We start from the raw sequence: 15,296 nt of genomic DNA on the forward strand, positions 1-15,296 counted from the left end.
GCAATAGGTGACTTAAATTACATCAGGCCTGAGCCCAGCAAAGTGACCTTGTTAACTTTATGAGAACTACACTCCAGTTTCCACCTGCATCCCAGGGAAACAACCTCACTTATGAGGAAGTCAATTTCCAAGCACTCCTCCAGGAGGAAAGTTAACTCAGTCACCAATTCCTGGATTTAAGGGTTACACTTTTCCAATTAGAGAACACGCACAGAACAGCAAAACGTGTAAAACCGCAACATTGCCGAGACATGCTATAACCATCCTTTGATGCACAGGGCTAATTTTAGAACCTTTGAAATCAATTCTTATCACTAGCAGGTAAAGTCAAAAATAGAAGACCCATGAATCTGGGTGAGGTCAGACTCCTTTACAGGTTCAGGTTGATTGGTTTGCAATAAAACCACTGAGATCTGCTAGTTTTTAATGAGGTTTTCTCTGAAGAGGTGAACTTGGGGTTGTTCTTGAGGGTGTGTTTCACGTGTCTGTCTCAAACACTCCCTCTAGACCTTTCTGGTTTCCCACATTAAAAAACATCAGGTGAGTTGATGGCTGTTCGCCAAGGTACAATGTATTATATCAGACCTTATACCAAGCCTGCCTTAGTGAGAGAAGGGCAACACTCCTTGGATGGTGCTCATTTTCTGTTCAATTGATTTCACTTGCAGATGATGCAGCCATAATAAATAATTCTAGCAAAGGATCTACCCTCTACTTGTGAAAAGGGATTTTGACTCAAGGGCCAGTGAATTTCTTTTGAGGAGAAGGTAAGTAGTATGTACTGTGGAAATTTACTTTGCCACTTTGCTGTAGGAACAGTAGACGCCGAGATGAGACTGAAAACTGTTTAACAAACAAAAAAATTACCTTAACCACACACGAGATGTACCTTGTAGAAGGTACTAATACTAGCTGTACAGTTTTGGTTCAACTTCTGTTATTGTTCTTTTTTAGATTTGAGGATGTGTAGGTGCTGTATGCTTAAATATCTTTTATTTTCTGTTACGTTAGGAAAAAAATAAAGGATCTATTTTTCTGTCTTCCCATGATACCACTAGGAGATACACAGAGCTGCCCTGGCAAGGTAGCTGGCAAATTTAGTATCCTCACCTTCTGGCAGATTGTTTTATGGGGTTTCTTATGAGGATCAATTTTGAATCTGAAACTTGTTTAATACATAGCAAATACGTATTTGCTAACAGGGTTGCCAAGAAGAAGCAAAAATTTAGCACAAATAGTATTGATTTTAAAAATGTAAGCAGCTCATTAGAGAGTGTATTTTGCAGTGCTCACCAAGCTCGAGGCTGGGGCCTGGAAGATGCTAAGAAAATCAAACACAATATAATTTGAGTAAATGGCTTAAAGACTATAAAGTTCATGTTGAAACAGTATTTTTAATATAGCTTTATTACAGTCATCTGGATTAAGTTAATATGTTTGAAAGTTGTATAAATGTTTTGTAGAATATCATGTCCACACTTACACTGTAGATGGTTAGCATTGGATACCTACTTTCATCTTTTCTTGAGAAATCATCCTCACTTGTCCCCCACCCCCACAATACGTCTTTTTTATTTTTTTAAGAGGAAAAGTAACTCTCCAGACACACATAATGCAATTTTTTCCAAAAACATTAAGGCTGGGACTGGCTGAACCTAAGAAATTCAGAGTTAAGTCTAAAACTCTGTCCTTAACTCACCCCGCTGTGCTTAGGTATTATAGCACATATGGTATGAACCCCCCACTGCTCTGAGGCCCCCTGATTAAGTGCTGCAATACTGTACCTAGACACAATGTGGTGACTTAAGGAGAGAATTTCAGCTTTAACTCTGAATGTCCTGGTTCATGTGAGACTGTTAATGTTATTAGAACATAAAGTGGGTGGTTTAATGCCTTATATATGGTGCTTAAAGTCAGCAGCAGCTGCCAGGGACCAGGTTCCTGCACTGGATTTTGCTGGGGGGAGGGGAAATCGATTGTTTTCCTTGCAGTAAAAATAGAGCACGAGACCGATTTCTAAATTAAAAGAAAGTTTTATTCACTGTGGATGAGCTACAAGAAAGTAGTGCAATCAGCAAAACAGAAACAAGCTTGGGAGGGTAAAGCTGGATCCTTCGACAGTCTGAGCAGACTCTAACGGTGTTTTTCTATAGTGAACAAAGACTGGGCTCGTTCTTTGGTCTTTGCATGTTTCTTCTCATTTAACGCTGCTTGTCTGGGAACATCTTACGAGATATTCCTAGTGTTTGGCAAAATCTTGGGGTCCTGACCTCAGACATTTTATGGATGCTGCTTGTGAATGCAACAGCAGTTTGGACAGAGAAATAGGCTACACAAAAAAAGCAAGTAAAACCATAAGGATTTAGCCACCAAGTTTTTGATGACAGAGTTTCTAAGTCTGAAATGTTTACTTGTGCAAACCAAAGCTTTGTTTCACAAGCAGGCTAATGTTACTGACTATTCGCAGAAGAAGATCCTATTCAGTGCTAGGTTATTACCAAAAAAATTTCACTAACTGAAGATTTGTAAATAGAGTTGGAAGAGTTTTCCACAGTAAGAAAGCAAACATCAGAGCCTTCTCCTTACTTGGTAAATAAGAAGGATTCAAATGTGAGTGATTGAAGTAAATAAAGATTCAAATGTGGTATTTCCAGCTTATTGATCAGAGGTGATTCCTAAGAAGTGTTAGGCTGTCAGAAGTGTGCAGCTGCCCAGAGCACTTTTGGCACCCCATAAGGCATGCTAAGGTACATGTAAACTGTATCCCAGAAACACAAATAAAAGGTTTGCTAGAACTTTTTTCTTCCTTAGTTTGAATACACACGTTTTTCCTACATCTTGGTCTGTGGGGTGCAGAGGAGTGGGGCAGAGGAGTTGTCGCGTTGGCTTAAGAGACTAAGGGACATCAGCTTAAAGCAAGCAGGTCTTGAAGCATTTCAGAGTGTGGTGACTGTGTCCTGAAGTCCTTGTTTCAAACTGACTCTGTGTGTGTGAGTATATGTGTGTGTGTACACATTTTTTTTCCTCTGTGTCACCTCTCCCAAGTGTACCTTCAAGAAGTTCACTAATACTTCATTTGCAAACAACGCCTCTGTTGATACATGCTTGTTTGCTGGCTGGGGGTGGGAAGAAATGTAGAAATTCAAAATATTTCCCTTCCATTCTTTCACTACTTCCATGGGCATCTAGGGATAACTCCAAGTTACGTAGATACTCTTCACACACACACCCTCAGCAGAAAGTTTTACCTTCTACCGCCTTGAAATGTCTCTCCCCATGTTTATGTGATGTGTGCCTGGGGCATATGTTTTCCTGATGAGGTCTTCTGGCAAGTGCAACAATTCCTGCAGCAGCCTGCAGTCACACTTCTGAAGGCCTCTGAATTTGTTTGGGGGGCAGAAGGTCTTTTCCATGTGTGAGAAAGCAATGTTTGTTGCAAAAAACTTGAGGAGCCTAGGTAACTGACAGGGGAAAAAAAAGTATATTTATGTTCTTATTAAAAAGGTGTTTAAATGAATATTTCTAATAAAATTAGATATTTGTGAGTCACAGAAACATGCTATAACACTAACACAGGCCCACTGAGAGTAGCTGGAGAGAGCAAACAGGATAAGATTGGTTGAGTTTTGCAGATTATGCTTAGAAATACAAAATGGAAATATTGAAATAATATAGATGAACGCAGAGGAATACATTGTTCCTTTGTCTTTGGGAAATACCTGCAGAGAGCAAGAAGTTAAAGAGGGATGGGGTGGGTGTTGGGGCCGAGAATGTTTGAGTTGCACCTGTGGGGCTTTAGTAGGTTTCTGGCTCACCAGTTTACTCCTGCGTGGCCTGGATCCTTCACACCGGGATAAATTTCATGTTACGAAGACAAATGGAAATGAAGAGCTGTGTAATTATTAGTTTTGCTGCGAGCCGATCAATCATCTGGGATGAACTGCTCACAGAGGTCACGCATGACCTTTCGGCAGGAGTGTCGCTGGCACGGCGGCCGCGGTTTGCTGGCAGCAGCCGTCCCCCGCTGGCTGCATTATCATGGGCCTGGCAGCGCTAAAAGGCGGGCCTGCATTCCTTGTCACTGGGACTCTTATAATTATGACAAATGACTAAATGTGTTATTTTCAGCAAAGCAACGGCAGTCAAAAGGGGTACTTAGGGTTTGTAAGAGGTGATGGCTGGCGTGGCTTTGAAGGCTTTTCCTTTTCTTGACTTAGCGCAGACTGAATCATACATGGCCACCCCACTGGTAGCTGAGCAGCGTGTGAAACCCATTTCACACGTCTGCGCTGCCTTACAGCTGCGATGCCCTCTTTTCATTCCTGACAAAACCAGAGCCGGTGGCTGCTGCCTCTTCAAAACAGGCACACGGTTTGGTGGGGGAAACTTTGCTGGCTTTGTTTTAATCAGGATGAATGGGAAATCCCAAACACTGAAATGTATTTTACTGGAGTCTGGGAGGGGGGGGGGGGGGGAGGAGGAGATCGAACAAAGCCCAATGAGAAATGTAGCCCCAATGATATTTTTGACACCAGAGCAAGCTTCTCCATCCATAAAGACAATGAAGATGGGAGTAGTAAAATGTAGGAGGGAAGTCATTTGAAAAAAAACCAAACAGACATCAGCAATGTTTAGTGTCTGAATCTTGTAAATAGTCCACAAAATTCCTCTTGCATCACTGAAAATCTCAAGACTAAACATTCCAGAGACAACTTAAAAAATAGATAGGTCAGGAGTTTGAAGCTCAGTGTGAGATAAATGTTACTAAATTATAGTAATGTGTGACTTAATAGTACAGGGTGGAGGAAGGACTGTAAATGCATGGCTTGTACCACAGAAAATAAGGACTAAACCAACTCTTAGACATAATTTGGTGCTTCCCCTGCCCTAAGCTTACACAACAGTATTGCTATTGATATTTACAGATATGGGTCATGTTTCATTCCCTTAGCTAAAATGATACACATGCATACAAAACATGAAGTAATGCTGATTTACAGAGTCTGAAGTTAAAACACTTGATGCTTCTTTGAACAGCAGAAAAACTACTTTCTGCTGATTTTTTTAAAATTGTTGGTTTTAAACTATGTTCAGGGACCCACTGTATTTTGTCCATTCACAAATACTATCAGGCAATGGAAGTATCACGAGTGAATATGCCCTCTCGCAATTTCCTTTGTTATCACCAGAGGTTGTGTAATTTGGGTTGCATGACTTGGACGAGGGTAAGCGTTTAGCTACTTTCCAGCTTTCAACACAGTGATGAAATCTCTGGTAAAAAAACTCAGCCTGGTGGACAGTCCCTGTCTCCTGAAAGATTTGTCCCAGCAACAGAGACCAGATAACCTACTGGCATGTCACGCAGCATGGCTCATGCCCAGCAAGACAATCCAGTTCCTTGACATGCACTACCTGGCTTATCGCACTTTGGATCATCTCTTTTTCATGGCTTTTCCTGGCTCACCTGAAGGAGAGTTGGCATGCTTTGTGCTTTGCACAGCAGGGGCACAGGTACAGCTTTGCCTCGCATTGCACAGATGTTGGCATCCTAATTCTCCAGTCAGCTGGCAGCAGAGGAGCTGCTGAGGGCCCATGGTAGAAGTGACAGGAAAAGAGGGCTATTTACCCTTTTTCCTACCCCCTGCCATTGCCTCCTTTCTGTTTGATTATGTGCCCATTTGCAAAGCTGGGCCCCCAGGCGGAGGGCTTGGATTACAAACAGCTTGACAGTGACACTAATTTCATATGCCTGCCACCTCATCCTGTGCCTGTAAGGTCACCTGTTACATCTAGCAGTTATGACGGAATATTTTTCCGGCAGTTTATTCAACTTGTGAGGCATCACTTGGTAATGGGTCCAGACTGGCTCAGCAAAGTCTTAGAGATCCTATTCCACAAGGCAAAATAGGGCAAAAAATTGTTACTTTTACTTGTTGGTGCCGGATTTCAGGTACCTTCAGTAGAAATGCAGATGTAGGTTAATACTAAATTCAGTGTTCTTTGAACACTTTTGGTTATTGTTTTTGTTTGCTTTCATAGGGATTAATAGAGCATGAGAGCTTGATGACAAAAGAAATAAGCATTTACACTGGGGAAAATTTTAATAACCTACTCTCTTCACACCTTTCATACTCTTTGCACTCTACATTTTCATTAATCCTGCTAAATCATATGGGCTACAGAAATCACTCTCTTACAAACTTGCTTCAACATTTAAATTACCATGGTTGTATTATTGCTGTCACAGTTTATTCTTTCTTGCACCCAGATCCTAACCAACACACTTCTAAACAACAGAAATACTCCAATTAAGCAAAATTATTAAGTTTTGGGTTCATAAATAGCAAATAAGATCACTGTAGCTTTTAAATAAGGAATTTACCTTAGGTGATAGGCTATTCAACATGCTCGTAACTGATTTATAGACAGAAAAGCTTTGGGGGCCTAAGGTTTCCCTACTTGTCTCTTTCTCAAAACTTTAAAACAAAGTCAACAAAAAGTCAACAAAACAAATTCAACATAAACCAACCCTCAAATAGTGACAAAAAAGTTTTTATTGCATGTCCAAAGTGATGGATGGGAGCTGTGTATGGACCAACCTGTGTCCATGCTAGTAAGCTTGCTTTGCATGCAGAGCAAGTTGGGTCCATGCAGTCTGCCTGTTGGGAAGGGTCCCTAGCACATGGCTGTTCCCCAGCCATGTTTGGGAGGATTTTGAGTCAACGTTAGTTAGCCTGGGCCAAAATCTTGCAAGGGGCTGTGCTAAGAAAGGATTGATATTAGTCACTGGCAACTGGGAATCTTCCTTGCCGCTCTTTAATTTACTAAGGTAAGATAAGACCCATGTGCGTCAAGGCCTTTTTGGCAGTCTCGTAAGTACATGTTCATCTCACCGACTGCAGTTGCCACAAGTGGCCATTTTATTCCTCCTGTACTCAGTGCAGAACATCAGCATCTCCAGATGGGTGATCACACCATGGCAGTGCCTACGGACTGTACAGACTGTCTCTGTACATTGACAATAAAGAAGAATCTAGGCCCAAACTCAAAGACTTTTAAAAAAAAAAAAAAAAAGCAGATCTCAGACCCTGCTGTTTTCTTATTTGGCAATTGAGGAAGCTGGGTTGGCAGCTCTGTGGCTTGAATGCCTTCAGATTTTCCATTTTCACATTATTTTTTCTTATTTTTATTTAATGGGGTATCTGTTTAACTCTGTTTTCTCTGATAATGGCATTTTGAAGGAAAACACTCAGATCATTTTTTTTTTCCTTTTGTTTTCCTTCAAAAAACCCAAAAAGGTAACACTCACCCAGAATATAGTAACTTAATTTCAGAAGAAAATTGATTTCAAAAGTTTGTCTTAGATCCAGTGTTTGAATCTTCCCATTCTATTTATGTTCTACTTTTTCCTAGATTGCATTTTTCAGTTACGCCTTCATTGTGTGCTTTCAGTGTTAGGAAAATCCACCACATTTTCATTTTTAAATTCTGAGAATTCAAACCCTTTTTGAATTTCACTTTTAAATACAATAAGAGAAGGAAAAAAATAGAGACACTTTAAAGCAGTTTTTTAACCTCCAGAAAGTCTTGGAAATATCATGCTCTGCTCCAAAGCCCAATCCCTAATTTCAGCATGCTCACAGTAAATAGGAAGCCTATTAAGTAAATGACAGATAGTTTTTGAGGGTTTTTTCTTTTGCCAGAGTTTACAGCTGTAGCGAACAGTTTGATGCAGCTCTAATTTCTAATTATGACATACTGGGAGTGGAGGAGGTTGTCAGTTTTGCTTGTTCCTTGGTGAGAGACAGAATGATTTCATACTTTGTGCTGCCAACCAATTCATCCTCCTCTATTGCAAAGCTAAGAATAATCACTGCATATTACTTGATAAACAGATGTGATCAACATTTCAGAATTGCTACTAGCTTGTCATCAACACGGCCAACCAACAGCCCAAAAAAATAAATACTAGCCCAGTTCAAGATATGAGTGCACCCATGTTTTTTATTTTGGGGAATGAATTCAATGAGCTTTACTATAATCTGTTTCTGTGATGGGCAAGTTATTTAGGATAAATGTGTCTTTTTCTGTCTTCAGCTTCTACCAAATCAGTTATTACAAAGACAAGATGGGGCGGGGGGATTGGATGTTTGGCATGCCTTAAATGAAAACTGAAATTGCTAAAGTGTTTTCAGAGCACTTCTTAATTCAGAAGAAGTGATCCTAACGTTAGAAGGGGGATGCTGAAGCAAGAGCAGTTTTGTTTGCTAACGCAAACAGATGTGGGGATAAACTATTGAAACTAACAAGTGTATTTAATTCCCTTCAAAACATGGAGGGCTAAAGGCTGAAACTGTATAAAGGGGACTCTTGAAGTGGACCAGCTGCCCAGGCCTTTTAAGTAGTCTGTACCAGCATCTTCCCCCATTTGTCCTGCTGATTATTGCTTGATTGATGAGCTGGTGTGTGCAAAGTGACCACCTGAAAGTTCTGCAGGCTTTAAGAGCTTCGTCAGTGCGTATTTGACCCTTAGAGGCCATGGATCAAATATCAGGGTTATATGCATTTCAATAACTTTGTTTTGATACTTGAAGGGGAAAAAAATTATTCACACTAGGGGGAACGAAGGAGATTAAATATTTATGCTTGAGAGCATCTCTGAAAGGATCTCAAGTGACTGCTGTCACCAGCCTCCTGGTCAACTTTTCTTAGCTTGAGCCCCTTCGTCTTTTCATCTCAGAAGGGTAAAATATATATTATTGTGAAGAAGAATAGCAGAAAAGCTTTTGTAGCAGACTGTGAAGGGATTTTCAGTGAGTGGCCCCTTTTGAGGAAGGAATGGGGGTTTCCTGAGAAATGGGTATTCCACACTGTAACCCGACTCAACAAGGCTCCAAGGTGGCCAGTAATTACTCAGAACAGGGTAGAAGTTTCATTTTCTGCAACTTCACAGACAGCAGATTAAATAAAAGAAGACTATCCATTCCCCCCCTGCCTGGAAATAAAAATTAAGGGAGGAAATTGGGAAATTTTAAAGCAGTTCTTATTTAATGAACACTTTTTTTCCCCCAAAAAAATTTCTGTTTTCTCAACCAATTGTTGTGGTATGGAAAACATTCAAAAAGGAAACAAAAAGGATCATATGCGAATATGACATTCTGTGTGATGTGAATAATATCTCACCTGCAAATTTCAGAACATTGATAGTGAAATTCATATAATCTGAATTTGCCAAATGATTTCCGCATAAATACACTTAACATACAAACATATTTAAGAAAATCCCTAAGTTCACTCACATTTATTTTTCAAAGTTTAATGTTTGAAGATGATCTTTTAGATCCTAGTGAGTGAAAACATATGTTTATACAAAAATGCACTTCAGTAGCAGCATACGTTTCACTCTAATTTTGCAGAGTCTTTTCTTCTGCGGGATCTCATCTTATGACTAAGAGTAAAACAGATTGTTACATAAGACCTGTAATCTACACTTTCACATGCATTTTAATATGGTGTGTGTAAATGCAAAACCAGTTCACTCTATAGAGATTGCGCGTACATAGATGTTTAACCCACACACGTACGCAGGATTGAATGAGATAATTAGTACAAATGTCACATGCACAACTCCCCTGTCGCCCCTCATTCCCCTCCCTCACCCCACCAAAACCAACCCAACCCCTAAGCAAGCCAGAATAAGGACAAGATTCCTGTGTAACAATCTCATTCTGGGAAGAAAGCTAATGTTGTTGGTTACTTGTGGAAATAAAAGTAATGGTGTGGTTGAATTTCATCCCTGTCTATTTTGACTTGAGCACTGTATATCCCTGTACTGGGTGTGCCAGCTGGCTGTGAAGGGTGATCCATCCCTATTCAGCACATCGCACAAATAGCTTCTGTGCCAACAATTAACCTGATACTAATTTAGGGAACTGCTTGCAATTTGAGTTGATGGAAGATTCAAAGGCCCACTTGCATCACATGGATTATGGATATTTTATTAGTTAGCCATCCTTCTTGTTTAAAATCTGCATGGAATAGCCTGAGTTTGTTTTCCAGACCTTAAGTCATTTTTATGACTCTTTTCTGAACCTTTTCAAATTGATCAGCCTACTTTTGAAGTGGATTTAGCAGAATATGCTGGTAATGGCCTGCTAAAACATAAGTAATGTCCCTTGCCTACTTGTGTTTAAAGCTTGCCTTTTCCACCTCTCCCTTCCTCTGTGTTTTACATTGAGGATTTGCATTTACCATCAGAGTCATGCATCTGAACAGAGAATATCTCTATTATGACCAACTATTGTCTAATATGATCTCCAGATCTTTTTCAGTATTTTGGGTTTTTTTCCCAGGTTTACTTTTTTAAAAACTGACAGGATTATCTTGCTCTTCAGTGTGCCAAAATTTACTAAGTCTGTATTAGTAGCTGCTATGATTCCTTAGCCAATTCTTATAAGGCTTTTGGATGAAATTTGTGCAGAACCTCAAATTTTAAAATATTTACTTCTAATTTGAACTTGTTAACACACTTAGAAAAAGGAAAACAGAAAATATTGCCTTATTTTATAAGATATTATGATATCACTACTTTTGCTTTTTTAAAAAAACACAAGCATACACATTTGCAATCGAGAATTCTGCCTTTTCTGCACTCTGATTGGGAAACTTTCCATCACTTTCTATTACAGTGTGTTCCACTGTCTTATCCTATATCACATCAAAATGCTGTGCTGCCATTATTGTTTGACTTCCTCACTTTCTTTCCTGTCCCTCCCCCCATTTCTAGTATATTTTAAAATGTTACTTTTTCACCTTTTATTAGATGGGATAATTTTAAATGAAGCAGACTTCCTGCAAGATTACAGTATTGTGCAGTTTGAAAAGCCCAGCGTTGCATAATCAAATGATTTCCAGTTATACTATCATTACGTATCTGTTTTTCCTTTCCCACTCTATTCTACTCATAGCTGCTTTCAGCTTTGGCAATTCTCCCTTTTGAAGTACCACACGTACTTCTTGTTTACAGTTATACCTACATCCACATGTGCTATTGGACAGTAATGGATTTTGTGCATAGATCACTACAGACTATTTCTTTAATATATGCTTTCCTTGGCCTTCAGGAGTTTGTTTCCTTGGCTTCTTAATTTATGATGTATCAACTTACATTAAATCATGACCTTGCTTGACACGATGCATCATAAATGTTGAACTCTTTTAATGAGTATGTTTGTGGCATGATCAATTTGGATAATCCATCTTAAACTGAAAAGGAATGAGCACAGAATGACTTCTTGAGACTATTTAACATTTAAATCTAATTCAATAAGGGGCAATATGCTTTGACATATAAAAATCTAACACAGTCCTCCAAGTCAGTGTATTACGGAATGGAAGATGTAATAAATTCATATGTAAGTCTCCCCAAAATATGCAGTGTTACAAAGCAGGTAACTTCTGCCGCTATAAAATTCTGAGTGTAGTTACTGAGATGAATGACGGTTTATTATGCTTGTCATGAAGTCCAATATAACAGATTGTGTTTGAATTAGACCTTGTATTTGTGGACATCTGATGCTAAAAAAACATTTGTCTTTTAGGTAATCATGGCCCAAAGGCCCAAACCATATGATGATTTGCAAATGAAAATGCTAATGTTTGTTACGTTGAGCTGCAAGCCACTGACTCGATGCAGATCACCAGGATGTTCACATGGGTTTTCTCATTTCTATGGTCTGAATTCAGTCCAGGCCTGTAATGGTAACAAATGCTGACTATTGCAAGCATCCATGCTACCACTAGTTTAACTATGAATTTTGCTAGGTTAGATAGTTTCTCTACAACAATATATGCCACCAGACTCGTTACCCTCGTAAGTAGAGAAAACAGCTTCACATTGTCACTGCTCTGCACTGGGGCAAGGAGAGACTCTAATTCCAATCAGTTCCTGTTCCAATCAGTGCAAAAGTCATTAACTGACTGAGTTGATGTATTTTATCTTTAAAACCCGCATACAGAAGGCTACAGCTACAGGTATCCAAATTGAGAATGTTTTATTATTTTTCTCAGTTGGATGATCAAAATCCATCCTTTCTGCAAGACTACTGCTTCTCACAGATGTCTTTATTGGAGGACCAGCCTTCCCTCTTTCCTGCACTAGTGTGGTCAGGGCCAAGTTACATGGTATTTCTCCTATAGCAAGGATGATTTAAACATTCTCTATCTAATTAGCCCCATTTAAACATTCTCTATCTAATTAGCCCCATAGTTGCCCGTATGTTGTGGCAGCACAACTATTGGCTCAGTCCTTGCCCAACTAACAATCTACAGAAGAGGAAATCATCTCTCTTTGGGCAGATGTATTCCCAGGCTACTTTGCCGTGTAACAGAGAAGTGTGGCCCAGTGGAGCCAGTGGGCGGAAATGCGGATCTGGTAGTGTTGGTGACAGCAGACTTCTTAAATAGGGCTATGCAACCAAATGTGTAACCTCCACCTGAATGCATGTGGGGACCCTTGGAAAAGGTGCTATATATCCTGCTTAAAATAGCTTCAAATAGCAGTCTGAAAAATTCTTCAATTTCTCTGGGCATCCTGCACTTCTCCAAGTATTTGCTGTCCGGAAGTACAGAGGATATTTTAAATACTAATGAAATGTACCTCTCCCAGTGAAATGCATTAACAACATTACGCAGCAGCTTTTAGGAGCTGGAAGAGTGACTTATCCAATTGAGACTACAGAGAGAATTTCAACAGGCACAGTGTAATCATCCAGGCTGGAGTTTGGCCAGGACACAAGGATTAACACTCGGATGCATGCTGCAAGGGCCTTGGGAATGAATCTTCTTTAAACTTGGATTTCATCTGGAAAGTAGCAAACTTCTGCAGCCCTGTCATTCAGACCTGCTTGGAGGAAAGAGGGCTGCCTCATGAATCATCGACTCTGCTTCCTGCAGCAGCAAGACTTTCCTTGGCAGTTTGACCAAAGTATTGAGTCTAAACCTACTTCATGAATGAAATGGTCAGGACATAGGCCAAGGCAGCATAAAGTACAGGTTAAAATCCTTCATATTGCTTCTAACTTACATGTACTTTTTTTAGAGAGAGGATGAATAAGACAATTCACTGACCACAGTGAATGCCCTTGAGTAATACCATGGAGGGAACCCTGGTTCTATTGAAGCCAGTAGCAATGTGCCGAAATACTGACCTGGAGCAGGGTCAACGCTTGGTATGTTTGTTGATGACTTTATTTGCAAATGGATTTCTTCAGTGTTGCATATATATTGCACAAAGCAATATATGCAAGCAGAAAGTGGATTGCCCAAATCTGCAGACATTTGTGCCCATGCATGAGGATCTTAGATACCTAATTTTATACTACCAGTTCAAGACAGCAGCTTTGAATTTCCGTTAATATTCCCAGTAAGATAAGGTAGAGACAAAAGAAACAGTCTGTCTCCAAAATTTTTCAGGGGATAAACCTTGTCTTCTGTGCTGTGGTGCAGAAATCCTCTGAAAACAATAAGTGGGGGGGGTTTATCTGCTTGGTTGGGGGTGGTTGTTGGTGGTTTTTTTTTATTATTTTATTTTATGTATAATGGCATGTTTAATGAGAAGCATGTATTGTCACACCATTAGGTGTACAACATATGAGTATAGGCAAATACTGCTGCCGGGCAGGACCCATAGTGGTAGGATCCTTCTCCCCACCCTCCTTCATTCCTCACAAGCTCAGAAACACACAGGGATGTATGCAAGTTGAGTCTGCCTATGAAGTCTGTGTCCTATTAGGCAGAATAGGGTTGAGTTATGCTTGGAAAAAAATATACATTTATTGCTTTAGATACTACTTCAAGTGAATGAGTGCCTTCAAGTGCCTCAAGTAGTGGCACCATTTCTTGAGGCATTGCTTTGAGTATTTACCATGCAAGAAAAACACAGTATCCTTATCTCTGAGATCCTGTTATCATTTGTATGATCATTGCAACTGGAGCTTGCTTAGCTTCTTTGTGCTAGCCACTGCATAAGCGTATATAGAATTATGTCTGCTGCATTGTGCAGTGCAAAGTAGGATATCAGATCTAGTTTGGATATAACTGCATTTGAATGGCATTTTTTCTGGACTAATTTAGTCACCTGAGAAGTTCCTTGTTCAGTTAGCACAAGCATCCCTCTCCATCACTATATTGTATCATGTATATGCACCTAAAGTGACAGCCTGTGCCCTATGAGGCCCTCATTCTAGTGGGTGTGCTCCAAGTATGAGAAAGTACTACACTGTTTTCTCTTCCTGATGGCAAATTACAATGTTTTAATGACAACCATCATATGTGATAAACTTTGAGAGAGAGATGAACTACAATGCAACAAAACCTAGCAACTGCTGGTCATGTACAGTGTCTTTAATGTGTCTCATGCTTTTTAACTGCAGGGAAAGAGTACCCTGAGGACCCAAACCAGAAGAGTCCTCATCTTGTGCTAAGAAAATCTTCTTAATATTCGTTCTTTAATTCCATCATAGTCGAATGCTAGCTTAGATGGCAAGCTGTATACACACTTATGTGCTTTTTATCAAGGCTTAAGTACTGGGTGGTGCTATGCTATGTGCTTGAGTATGGTACCCACTGGCCAATAAATGAACAATGAATAAGCTTCATCTGTGTAATTGTAACCTTTCAACTCACACTTGTTTACAGCTGCTAATTCCACTTATGTGTCAGTGCTACAATGCTACATCATCACATACCTGAGACCATCATGCATCATGATCTCTTACCATTCACCACTGGAAAATTTCACCCTTTAAATTCACTGCCTGGATTTATTTCAGCTGCCTGAGATTTGCTGTTATGTGTACAAACCAAAATGTTTATAGGCCTTATAAGAGCAGAACACTGAATGTTTGTCACTAATTTGTTTCATCATGTTTCAAGCTAGAGAAATTTGACAAAGCTGCTAAATCGAAGTGAGTCAGAGCTTCAGCATTCCTGCAGGATTCTTTTGTGAACAGAGGCTTTTAAACAGTTTACGATGTAATCAAGGCAACAGTGGAAAATCTTCTGGTTTAAAAAACAAAACAAAAAGGAATAAAAATGCTAAACACTTGAGCAGAAAGTAAGCCTCCCCTATGTGCAAAGTAAATGATTTAGTGATGTTCTCTTCACGTTAAATGAGGCAGGAGATCACAAACTAAAAAACACTTAAATATGATTTTAAAATTAATTATGCTTCACCCCCATAATAGTATTTAAATTGCATTTAAATTGGTTATGCATGCATTGGGTTTGTTACATAG

General features: G+C 39.6%; 1 long non-coding RNA gene across 1 annotated transcript in view; it reads left to right on the top strand.

Moving 5' to 3' along the window:
• Nucleotides 1-631: 631 nt before the first annotated feature.
• Nucleotides 632-15,296, top strand: part of LOC148057524 (uncharacterized) — a 29,279-nt gene continuing 14,614 nt past the window's right edge. The window contains exon 1 of the long non-coding RNA XR_015700036.1: nucleotides 632-767. This is a non-coding gene — a long non-coding RNA (uncharacterized LOC148057524). The remainder of the gene's footprint in view (nucleotides 768-15,296) is intronic.

This window comes from Nipponia nippon, unplaced genomic scaffold (assembly GCF_047370975.1).
Source record: "Nipponia nippon isolate SJK-2023a ecotype South Korea unplaced genomic scaffold, ASM4737097v1 scaffold_1, whole genome shotgun sequence".
Taxonomy (NCBI): Eukaryota; Metazoa; Chordata; class Aves; order Pelecaniformes; family Threskiornithidae; genus Nipponia; species Nipponia nippon.